Genomic DNA, 13110 nt, shown 5'->3' with positions numbered 1-13110 from the left:
CCAGGCCCGAGGATTTCAGATCCTTGTAAATAAACTGAAAATCCACCAGCATTGGAATTCATAAGTGTTTTGCTTCATTTCCAGACACCATCCCAAATCACCAAGCATGAGGCAGCCAGCAAGGATCAAAATGTTCACTGGGAACAAGAGCTTCAAAGCAATCTTACAATTATTTTATCTGAGCCAGATCAGTGTCTAACTACAGGGTAATTTAGACTGGAGCAAGAAATGAGTGCTTGGAAACATTCTCAGAGGATGTCGGCCTCTCAGATACAGACTTTGCTCCAGAGCCAAGCGTAAGCAAGGTAGTGCTGAGAGGTGATGTTTAGTGTCTGCAACAAGACACTTTGCAACAAGAGCATAGAAGGCCATCATGTCTGACATACTAGCCTTCTAGCCATAATGGAAACAAGAATGGCAGCGTCTGTGGGAGGCTGTATAGGAAAACAGAGACCCCCTGAGGAGGAAAGTGAAGGATGGTATTGGGTAATAAGGCAGTGGACTCTCTCTCTCTCTCTCTCTCTCTCTCTCTCTCTCCTGCAATGTGAACTCTGGCCCCTTCTCACTGTACCACTGAAATTATGGTGGGGGACAAGGACTTCCTAGAGATTCACACCATTCGTATATTTCCAAAACCATCAGCTCTGGTAGCTTCCTACAACACTGGCATCAAACTTGTCAAGGAACCTACCTCCCAATTCACCCCAAAGCAGGCTGAGGTGGAATGTTTCGGGGGCAGGGGAGAACTGCAATCTTTGATTGTGGATACTGTCTATGGCTTAGCTACAAGGTGTTCCTACCAATATGAGCAAACTCTAGTTACCAGATCACATAGTCATATGAAAAAGATCTCCAGGTCTACAAGTCGGGTGACTGCCGGAAGTCATTCCATGACTCGCCTAATAATCCAGACCACAGTCTATTACAACTGGGAATATTATTATTATTATTTATTAGATTTATATACCACCCGACTAGCAATAGCTCTCTGGGCGGTGAACACAAAGAATACAATAAAATACACACTATAATACAATAAGAACATATAAAATAAGAACAATCTAAAATCAATACAACAAATATGAAAATCAGGTTAATTTAAATTAAAATGCTTTGGAAAAGAGGAAGGTTTTAACCTGGCGCCGAAAGGATATCAGTGTCGGCGCCAGGCACACCTCCTCGGGGAGACTGTTCCACACTTCGGGGGCCACCACTGAGAAGGCCCTAGATCTTGTCACCACCCTCCGGGCCTCTTTATGAGTCGGAACCCGGAGGAGGGCCTTCGTAGCAGAACGTAGTGTACGGGCCGGTTCGTATCGGGAGAGGCGTTCCAACAGGTATCGTGGTCCCGTGCCGTATAAGGCTTTATAGGTTAATACCAACACTTTGAATCTGGCCTGGAAGCATATTGGTAGCCAGTGCAAGCGAGCCAGAACAGGTGTTATGTGCTCGGACCGCTTGGTCCTTGTTAGCAATCTGGCAGCCGCATTTTGCACTAGCTGTAGCTTCCGAACTGTCTTCAAAGGCAGCCCTACGTAGAGCGCATTGCAGTAATCCAAACGCGAGGTTACCAGAGCATGTACTACTGATGTAAGGTCCTCCTTACTCAGATAGGGACGTAACTGGGCTACCAACCGAAGTTGGTAGAACGCATTCTGTGCCACCGAGGCTACTTGAGCCTCAAGTGAAAGGGAAGAGTCCAGAACGACTCCCAAGCTACGAACCCGCTCCTTTAGGGGGAGTGTAACCCCATCCAGGATAGGGTATGAATCCACCATCCGATCAGAGAAACCATCCACCAACAGCATCTCAGTCTTGTCAGGATTGAGCCTCAGTTTGTTAGCTCTCATCCAGTCCATTGTCGCGGCCAGGCAACAGTTCAGCACATCGATAGCCTCACCTGAAGAAGATGAAAAGGAGAAGTAGAGCTGCATGTCATCAGCATACTGATGACAATGCACTCCAAAACTCCTGATGACCGCACCCAACGGCTTCATGTAGATGTTAAAAAGCATGGGAAACAAGACCGACCCCTGCGGAACTCCACATTGGAGAGCCCACGGTGTCGAGCAATGTTCCCCAAGCACTACCTTCTGGAGACGGACAGCCAAGTAGGAGCGGAACCACTGCCAAGCAGTGCCTCCAACACCCAACTCTGCGAGCCTCCCCAGAAGGATACCATGGTCGATGGTATCAAAAGCCGCTGAGAGATCAAGGAGAATCAACAGAGTTACACTCCCCCTGTCCCTCTCCCGACAAAGGTCATCATACAGGGCGACCAAGGCTGTTTCAGTGCCAAAACCAGGCCTAAAACCCGATTGAAATGGATCTAGATAATCAGTTTCATCCAATAGCGCCTGGAGCTGGCCAGCAACCACTCGTTCCAAGACCTTGCCTAGGAATGGAACATTTGCTACTGGTCTGTAGCTGTTGAAATTTTCTGGGTCCAAGGAAGGTTTTTTCAGAAGTGGTCTCACCACCGCCTCTTTCAGACGGCCAGGGACCACTCCCTCTCGTAAAGAGGCGTTTATCACTTCCTTGGCCCAGTCAACTGTTCCATCCCTGCTAGTTTTTATTAGCCAAGAGGGGCACGGATCCAGTACCGAAGTGGTTGCACGTACCTGTCCAAGCACCTTGTCCACGTCCTCGAGCTGAACCAACTGAAACTCATCCAATAAAACATGACAGGACTGTGCTCCAGACACCTCATGAGGATCAGCTGCTATAAATTGGGAGTCTAAGTCCCGGAGGATGCATAAGATCTTATGCTGGAAGTGCTCAGCAAACTCATTACAGCGGGCCACCAATGATTCTACCGTGTCCTGAAGGTCTAGATGGAGTAGCCCTCAGACCACTCTGAAAAGCTCCGCTGGGCGGCAAATAGATGACTTAATGGTGGCAGCAAAATGTTGTTGTTTTGCCGCCCTCACCGCTCCTACATACAGCTTGGTAAAAGCACTAACCAGCGCATAATTGCATCCGTCGGGAGTTCGCCTCCATTTCCGCTCAAGCCGCCTCCTATCTTGTTTCATCGCTCTCAGCTCTGGAGTGTACCAAGGAGCTGTATGAGCTCTATACACCAAGGTGCTTGCAAAGAAGAAAAAAATCTTTCTTCAAATTATCAAAGCAAACTAGTCTTGCTACAGGGCATGATGTGTATAGGGAGGGGTGGGGGGACAGGGTCACTTTAGCCAATTTCACCTGGAGGAAAATGTCACAGTATTACTTTTCTCTGTTCATTCATAGCTAGGATAGAAATGGGCAGTATTTTCTTTCAGGGCAAGGGCTGTAGCTTGGTGGGTAGAGCATCTGCCTTGGCATGCAGAAGGTCCCGGGTTCAATCCCTGACATCTCCAGGTAATGCTAGGAACGTTTCCCTGCCTGAAATCCTGGAGAGCTGCTGCCAGTCATTGTAGACAGTACTGAGCTAGGTGGACCAACCATCTGACTCCGTATAAGGCAGCTCCCTGTGTTCCTAACTATCCTGTTGATAGTCACTTCCCACAAGCTGCATGGATGGTTCAGAAGCACAAAGAGCTTGGAAAAGTTACTTTTTTGAACTACAACTCCCATCAGCCCCAGCCAGCATGGCCACTGGATTGGGCTGATGGGCGTTGTAGTTCAAAAAAGTAATTTTTCCAAGCTCTGAGACAGCATCAGGAGTTGGGTTCATTGGGTCCCTGCCAAGGCCCACACCCCAGGGAGCACCCACAGTCGGTGCCTGGAACCTCTTGGCCCTGCTCCTTCTCCTCCTTGCTGCTGCTGCCTGTTCACCTGCCCTCTGAGTGAGCAAGCAGCGAGAGGAGCAAGAAGGAGCAGAAACTCCATATGCCTCACCATTTTCTCTCTCTCAGATAGTGCTGACAGGGCCCAGGGGGAGAGACAAATGAATGGGCAGCAGTAACAGCAGCAAGGAGGAAGAGGAGGTAGTAGGCCCTGTCAAGGAAGGAGGCTCTCTGACAGCATCTTGCCCAAGGGCTCTTGAAAGCCTGTAAGTGAATAAGGAGGGACTAGAAACAATCTGCTTTCCTTACTGCTGTTGCTGCTTCTGCCACCATTCAGAGTAGCGCTGCTGTTTGCACTATGAAACCTCTTTCCAGGCCATAACACTTGCAAACAGAGGAAGCAGGCTTCAAATTCTGTATACTAGGTAGTGTTTGTTTTGGATCAAGAGCCCCAATCAGCAATACATCAGGAAAGTGAATGTGACATGTACACGCGTCACAGCTTGCTTGCATTTCCTGAGACAGCTCTCACCACCATCCTCTCAGGCGCAGCCTGCCTTCCATGTGCTTGTAATTAAGAAGCAGATCTTAACCTTCTACAATGTTTGCAATCAGTTCCAGGAGAAAAGTGGAAAAGCAGATGTTGGGGCAATTGTTGAATGAATCAGGCTGTAGAGCATCCAAACAGCAATTGTGGTTTCGTAACATGGACTCCTACAGCTGAAACGGGTGAAAAGACCAGCTAGGAATGAACATACGTCCAGTCCACACACCCCAGCCAATCAACTGATATGTGATCCAGATCATAATGTGCCACAACCAGAGTGCAAGTTTACCACAGAAAGGAGCGTATGGGGGAAACAGTTATTTACAATTTTCTCTCTACCATGGGGGTTGTCATCCTTTTTGGGCCAGTGAGCACATTTGGAATGTTGGGGAAATGCCATGGGAGCCAGGCACAATTGTTGCTGTGGGGTTGTGGCATAACACAAAATGGGGTAAATCAAAATGGCTATCACATAAGAAAGAGTAGGAAGAAAGTCAGGAACACAAAATGGTATGGGCATGCCTTCCATCAGTGGGGAAAAAAAAGGCACCTACGTCAGCCACTTGTGCATGCTTAGAAAGAGAAGCTCTTTGCACCTCTCTTCCCTTCAGAATGAAAGGGAGGGAGGGTGTCCAATACTGGCATCCCATGAAATGTGGGCATGTTTAAGGGGGGATATTCAATTTGAGAGAGGCTGAGCCAATGCAAACAGGAACTGAGCAGGAAGAGCAAACAGTCTCATGCACTGTGAATTTTTGAGGGGTTATTTACTCTTTTGCAAGTGCCATAGGAGGTAGTAGTGGGCACAATGGTGTCTCTGGGTGCTGGGTTGGCAACCCCTGCTCCACCAGTTTTCTTTCTACTTGTACAAGTCATAAGTAATTTCCTGAGACTTCTCCAAGTCAGATTTTCTTGCTCTAGTAGAAAGATTCCACCATCCAGCTGTTATGTAAATTTGTATAGATATTAGAGATTGTCAGCAGTCCACTGATCCACTGAACTGTTCTTGTTTTCCAAGTTGCTGCTGCTTCCTTTTTTCAGCTTTTACTTCTTCTTCCTCTTCTCCAATAGTCTTTCCTCCCCAATAACTTAACTGTCATTCTCATTACAACTCCACAAATTCCGTTTCCTTGTGATGTTGGCCATTGGTGAGGGCAAAGATTCTATTCAGTATTTTTACCAGTATGTTACACAATTGCTAAAAACTAATTGGAGAGTTTGTGTGACATGGCATTGACAGCTGTGTGTAACATATCCCCAAGGCCAGATCCTGGGCAAGAAACCTATTGTAAGTCCTCTCATCTATAGATATATGATGATGCCAAAACCTAGAATCAGTGGTGTAGTCGTCCGGGGTCTGAGCAGGTCTTAGACCCCTTACTTTTTTGGGAGCAGGATCCCAGCAGGGTCCCTATGTCCCCAGCATCTTATGAGCCAATCTGCATGAAAGCGGAGTGTGTTAGCCACTGAGAAGAGTTTTCTAACATGCTTCCTTGTCCTTTCCTGCTGATTGGAGCCAATCAGAATGAAAGGAGGTGAGTCAGCCACTGAGAAGACTCTTTTCAGTAGCTAACACTCCTCTTTCATGCTTATTGGCTCCTAGGAACATCTGTTGTTGTGGGAGAAGGCATTAACAAGTATCTCATTCTCAACCCAGCAGCAAAGAAGAAGGGGCGTTGCTGTGACTATCATGAAGGGACCCTGCACTTCTCAATTTGCCACTACACTACTGCTTAGAACATGTTGGTGAAAGGAGGGACTCTGCATGTGTGAAAGGGATTTGCTGTCACAGGCTCCTGACTATCTTTCCCCCCCTCTCAACTTCCAATCATCCATTAGCCTCCACAGCCTATTCAGAAGCTTTCTGTCTCCCATCATGAACCTCCAGTTGTGGCACACTGATGTCCTTAAAACTGCTTCATGTAACTCCAGGGGCTGATTGGGTTAATCAGTGCAAAAAGAATGGAATTCTGCCGAGACTCAAATGCATTTTCTTGTTTATTATGTCACATAGTCTAGGGCTGCTAAGCCCTGGCATTAATTTCAGAACTAAGCCTATCTTGGCTCAAATTAAGACCCAGTTGGTGGCGGCTTTTCTTAGCACTAGCAGAAGCCCACCACCACTGTTCAGAACAATTCATCAGCATGCTCTGTAAACTCTAAAAAGCTCAGAGAAGGGTTTAATGAGGGGAAGAAAAAACCCATTTGGATTGTAAAAATACTCAAGCAAAAGTGCCAATAATTAATATATTAAGTTTCTTTAACAGAACAAGATAGTCTTTGGCAGCAGGCTTGAAGATTTATAGTGCCAAGTATTATTATGTGGAAAAGAGCTACAACTACTTGGACTTCGTGTTCAGTAATATTGGGTATCCTCAATTTTTAAATAAAGGATAATTACTGAGTACTATACACAAGACACTGTCAGATAGTGATATACTAAGTTGTTTAATACTTTTTTTCAGTACATCAACTATATAGGTTGCATTTTGGGAGCCATAATGAAATACACCAACCATGACCCAATGGAGAGTTCCACATTATTGATTTAAAATTAACTATTAATGTAGTCCGGTAACTAATATCACTGCATCTAGCTCAGTCTTTCATATAAGTTCCTACTTCAAGATTCTGCCTAGCAGGTACGCATGGCAAGAACAGTTGGGATGGTAGAGTGATTAAACACTAGACCACTTCTTCTTGTTTGGTTTGAAATAGAATGGAATGCATCTAAATCCAAATCTGAATGAAACTAAAATAAATACCAGCTTGACTCCCCAAAGATCACATGCCATATATTTCCTAGACTAAAATTTTGCCAGCCCTTTCCTGTATATATCACAATAATTCTCACAGAGTCCTCTGTTCCACCTCCAGTACCTCCTTCATTCACAGTAAGGGATGGGGAATAATTTTGCTGAAGTCGGATTTGGTACCGGACTTCGCTGTAGTTCACATCTTTGTGGACCGATCTTGTTTGCTGTGAACTTCCACAGCTTTTCCCGACACCAGATTTTTTTTAAAAAAAACCCTGTTGAATATGAAGACATTGTTATCATTGACAACTCGATGAGGTGATGATTTTAACACACAGGCAGCACAGCTGCCATTTACAGAGTCAGTGCACCTCCCACCACCACAACCACTACCTGCACCAGGTTTCTCTCTCTCTCACTCACTGCCACCCTCCTCTCCACTTGAGTAATCCAACTGATGCTTCCTCCTCCCCCTCTATCTCTCCTTTCCAGCTAGTTGTATAGGAAGCAGAAGGGAGAAAGATTCTCATTCCTCCCCACCATATCTTATTTCAGATCTCTCTCTCACACACACACACCTTTTTCTTTCTGCTGCTCCCACCACCACCGCTACTATGACCACCACGTCTGGTTTCTCTCTCTCTCTCTGTGCCACCCTCCCCTCCACTCGAGTAAGCCACGATCCAAATGGGGAGGGAGTGATGTGTTATGTACATTTGTATAAATGTTAGCAGAGATTGGCAATGGTCTGAGATGCTGTGTGCCAGTGTGTGCGTTTACCTAAGAAAGCAGGCTTTTACCCGCATTGAGTCACAGAGACTTAAGACTTAGTAAAATAAGAAAAGCTACTTTATTTATAGAAATACATAGTAGATAGGAAAGGCATACCTAGTTCTAACTAACTAACTAAGTTGGAGGCACAACGCCCAGGCTTGGGAGTTGCCCTCATGGCTCAGGAGGGAGACAGCAGAGACAAAGGTGCCTCCTCTCTCTTGGACAGTTGAAGAAGAGGGGAAAGGGCGGAAGGAGGAGGAGCAGATAAGCTTCCCTAAGCATATCAGTGTAACGACAGAAGGAAGTCAGTCAGAGCATCACAGGTAAAAATGTATTTAAATAAAACAGCTTTAAAAACAGCTTTTAAAAAAAAGCTTTAAAAAATCTTAAAAAGCAATTCTAAAACTGGCTCAAACTGTGATAAGGTCTTTGCTTAAAAGGCTTGTTGAAAGAGGAAGGTCTTCAGTAGGTGCCGAAAAGTTAACAGAGATGGCACCTGTCAAATATTTAAGGGGAGGGAATTCCAAAGGGTATGTGCTGCTGCTGTGTCCACTTTCTGTGTTGTGTGGAATGGATTTCCTGATAAGATGAAATGAAGAAGTTGGTACATATGACAGAGCTACATTATAAATTATGTACTATCTTAATGTTTTGTTCCCTGGCAACAGTGACTGCAAAAATGTATCTATGAAAACAAGAAAATCACCATCATCTGGTCCAGCATTCTCTTTGGCAGCCCCTAAGTTGTGTAATACCCGCCCCACACAGCCTGGCTCCTTCACTATACAGTTTTTGGCAAATGCTAAAGATGTACCTCTTTACCCTGGCCTTTGGCACTTGAGATGTATGTTCTCAGGACCCACCCTATTCCTGTGCTTGTAATTTCTTTGAATTGTTCTTAATACTGAATTTTAAACTGCTGCAACCTGTTCTGGGACCTTCTAGTGAAGGGTGGGTAGTAGCAGTAATAGTAGTAGTATTTTTCCTATATAGCAGGTATGGGGAAGCTTTGTCCCTTCAGATGTTGCTTAACTACAATTCCCATCAGCACTAGCAAGAATGGCCCATGGCCAAATATGAGAGGAACTGTAGTTCAGCAACATCTAGAGGGACAAAACTTCCCCATACTTGCTTTACAGATTCTCAGTAGGAAACGTGCCCAAGTACTCCCCTCCCCCTGCAAGCTGAGGCAGGGCAGGTGGCGACATGAAAACAGGCCTTCTCAGTATTTGCTTGTCACTTATAGATTGCGCTCCCCAAAGAGGCTCATCTGGCACCTACATTAATCTATTTCCAGCCTCAGGCAAAGACCTTTTTATTCTCATGGGTATTGAAATTTTAACCTTGTATTTTGATGTTTTAACATGTTGTTGTTGTTTGTTGTTGTTATGTGCCTTCAAGTAGATTACGACTTATGGTGACCCTATGAATCAGCGACCTCCAAGAGCATCTGTCATGAACCACCCTGCTCAGATCTTGTAAGTTCAGGTCTGTGACTTCCTTTATGGAATCAATCCATCTCTTGTTTGGCTTTCCTCTTTTTCTACTCCCTGCTGTTTTTCCCAGCATTATTGTCTTTTCTAGTGAATCAGGTCTTCTCATGATGTGTCCAAAGTATGATAACCTCAGTTTCATCATTTTAGCTTCTAGTGACAGTTCTGGTTTAATTTGTTCTAACACCCAATTATTTGTCTTTTTTGCAGTCCATGGTATGCGCAAAGCTCTCCTCCAGCACCACATTTCAAATGAGATTATTTTTCTCTTATCTGCCTTTTTCACTGTCCAACTTTCACATCCATACATAGAGATTGGGAATACCATGGTCTGAATGATCCTGACTTTGGTGTTCAGTGATACATCTTTACATTTGAGGACCTTTTCTAGTTCTCTCACAGCTGCCCTCCCCAGTCCTAGCCTTCTTCTGATTTCTTGACTATTGTCTCCATTTTGGTTAATGACTGTGCCGAGGTATTGATAATCCTTGACAAGTTCAATGTCCTCGTTGTCAACTTTAAAGTTACATAAATCTTCTGTTGTCATTACTTTAGTCTTCTTGACGTTCAGCTGTAGTCCTGCTTTTGTGCTTTCCTCTTTAACTTTCATCAGCATTCGTTTCAAATCATTACTGGTTTCTGCTAGTAGTATGGTATCGTCTGCATATCTTAAATTATTGATGTTTCTCCCTCCAATGTTCACACCTCCTTCATCTTGGTCCAATCCTGCTTTCCGTATGATATGTTCTGCGTACATATTAAATAAATAGGGTGATAAAATACAACCCTGTCTCACACCCTTTCCGATGGGGAACCAATCAGTTTCTCCATATTCTGTCCTTACAGTATCCTCTTGTGCAGAGTATAGGTTGCGCATCAGGACAATCAGATGCTGTGGCACCCCCATTTCTTTTAAAGCATTTCATAGTTTTTCATGATCTACACAGTCAAAGGCTTTGCTGTAATCTATAAAGCACAGGGTGATTTTCTTCTGAAATTTCTTGCTCCGTTCCATTATCCAACGCATGTTTGCGATATGATCTCTGGTGCCTCTTCCCTTTCTAAATCCAGCTTGGACGTCTGGCATTTCTCGCTTCATATATGGTAAGAGCCTTTGTTGTAGAATCTTGAGCATTACTTTACTTGCATGGGATATTAAGGCAATAGTTTGGTAATTACTGCATTCTCTGGGATCCCCTTTCTTTGGAAGTGGGATATATATTGAATGCTTCCAGTCTGTGGGCCATTGTTTAGTTTTCCATATTTCTTGACACATTTTTGTCAAAATTTGGACAGATTCCGTCTCAGTAGCGTGTAGCAACTCTATTGGTATGCTGTTCATTCCTGGTGATTTGTTTCTTCCAAGAATTTTAAGAGCAGCTTTCACCTCACATTCTAAAATTTCTGGTTCTTCATCATACGGTTCCTCCGTGAATGAATCTGTCATCCTGTCATCTCTTTTATAGAGTTCTTCAGTGTATTGCTTCCATCTTCCTTTTACAGTAATACCTCGCATTAACGTACTCAATGGGACCAGAGCAAGTACGTAAACTGAAAATGTCCTTAAAGTGAAGCACTACCTTTTAAAACTTTTTTACCTCTCCTTCATGTGGAACCTCAAAGCCCTGTGCTAAAGCCTCTGCTGCTGCGCTGCCGCGCCTCTCAGCTGATCGCGATCGCGCCTCCCAGCTGATTTGTGGTGGCGCGATCGTGTCTATTTCCACCCCCGCGCTCTAAAGCCTCTGCTGCTGTGCTGCATTTCTGGAGAAATACAGGCATATGGAGCATGTACGTTATAGAGAGGCGACATTAAATGAAGCGACATTAAGCGGGGTATGCCTATATTTCATCTTGGTCGGTCAGTGTGTTCCCCTGTTGATTATTCAACATCTCTACTCTTGGTTTAAATTTCCCTTTCATTTCTCTAATCTTTTGGAATAAGGTTCTTGTTCTTCCCATTTTGTGGTCCTTTTCTATTTCTATACAAGAACTATTGTAATAGTTTTCTTTGTCCCTAAGTACTAGTCGCTGTATAGTTGCATTTAGGGTTCTGACCGTGTTTCTATCTGCTTTTGCTTTCCTTCTCTCTTTAATCATTTTAAAAGTTTCTTCAGTCATCCATTGAGGTCTTTCTCTCTTTTTAACTAGAGGTATTGTCTTTTTGCATTCTTCCCTGATAATGTCCTTGACTTCAGTCCGTAGTTCTTCTGGTTCTCTGTCAACTAAGTTTAAAGCCTCAAACCTGTTCCTTGTTTGATCTTTATATTCTTCTGGGATGTTATTTAAATTGTATTTTGGCATTATGAGTGCTTTGTTGTTCTTCTTTAGCTTTACTCTGATTTTCGATACGATCAGTTCATGATCTGTACCACAGTCTGCTCCTGGTCTTGCTTTTGCAGAAAGTATGGAACTTCTCCATCTCTGTTTCCAGTTATAATCAATTTGATTCCTATATTGACCATCTGGTGATGTCCACGTGTACAGTTGTCTTTTTGGTTGCTCAAAAAATATGTTGGCAAGAAACAAATTATTGGCTTCACAGAATTCAATAAGTCTTTCTCCTGCTTCATTTCTGTCACCTAAGCCCCATTTCCCCACAATTCCTAGTTCTTCTCTGTTCCCTACTTTTGCATTCCAGTCTGCCATGATTATCATCATATCTTGTTTTGGTGTGTGATCAATTTCCTCCTGTACTTCTGCCTAAAATCTCTCCAATTCTTCTCCTTCTGCGTTTGATGTTGGAGCATAGACTTGGATGATGGTTATGTTAATAGGTTTCCCGTTTAATCTCATTGATATCACTCACTCAGACCTTGCGTTGTAGCTCCTAATTGCTTTTGCTACATCACTTCTCACTATTAAAGCAACCCTGTTTCTTCTTGATTTCTCATTTCCTGCATAAAATATTTTGTAGTTGCCTGCTTGAAGATGTCCCATTCCCGTCCATTTTAATTCACTTACACCAAGTATTGTAATGTTGATACGCTCCATTTCTTGCTTGACAATTTCTAACTTTCCCTGGTTCATGCTTCTCACATTCCATGTTCCTATTGTGTGCGTCGTACAACTCCGGACTCTCCTTTCGCATCTGTGCGCATCAGCCTCTGAGCTTCCTTTTGGCTTTGAACCAGCTGTGTCATTAGTCACAGCTCTACTCGTACTTGTCCTTTGTTCTTGTCCAGTAGCTCGGTGAGTGCCTTCTGACCTGGGGGTCTCATCTTCCAGCACTATCTTGTGTTGCATTTTGGATACTCTGTTCATAGGTTTTCGTGGTAAGAGGTATTCAGAGGTGGTTTACCATTGCCTTCCTCTGAGTTTGGATGCATCTTAGTCTGGTGTCTCAGCTTTGCCCATTCTGCCTTGGGTGCCCCTGCTAGGAGTGTAGCCTCTTGGTCTAGACTCCTGACGGCATTGCTCTCAGCTTCTTCAACACTCTGAAACCCCCTCACCACGTTAAGGTGTGCATCCTAAAGGGGGTGTTTTAACATGGCTGCTTAATTTCCTGAATTTTGATAGATTTGTTATTATTTACTGGTGGTTAGTGGGGTGTAGTGGTTAGAGTGTTGGACTATGACCTGGGAGATCAGGGTTCAAATCCTCACACAGCCATAAAGCTCACTGGGTGACCTTGGGCCAGTCACTGCCTCTCAGCCTCAGAGGAAGGCAACGGTAAACCACCTCTGAATACCACTTACCATGAAAACCCTATTTACAGGGTCACCATAAGTCAGAATTGACTTGACGGCAGGACATGATCTTTTAGTTTTCTCTCTCTGATTTATAATGATTGATTTTAAGTGCTGCTTTATCTAATT

General features: G+C 44.1%; 1 protein-coding gene across 6 annotated transcripts in view; it reads left to right on the top strand.

Moving 5' to 3' along the window:
- The window catches only part of MYOCD (myocardin), a 400168-nt gene that overhangs the window by 125768 nt on the left and 261290 nt on the right, over nucleotides 1-13110 (top strand). Inside the window, exon 1 of one of the 6 annotated variants that reach the window (XM_061616453.1) lies at nucleotides 9224-9290. The exons of the other annotated variants lie outside the window; for them this stretch is intronic. The gene's annotated coding sequence lies outside the window, so the exon portion shown is untranslated. Of the gene's footprint in view, nucleotides 1-9223; nucleotides 9291-13110 lie in introns of those variants that run through there. 6 annotated transcript variants of the gene reach the window in all.

This window comes from Rhineura floridana, chromosome 3, assembly GCF_030035675.1.
Source record: "Rhineura floridana isolate rRhiFlo1 chromosome 3, rRhiFlo1.hap2, whole genome shotgun sequence".
Lineage (NCBI taxonomy): Eukaryota > Metazoa > Chordata > Lepidosauria > Squamata > Rhineuridae > Rhineura > Rhineura floridana.
This window is presented reverse-complemented; position numbering and strand designations above follow the sequence as displayed.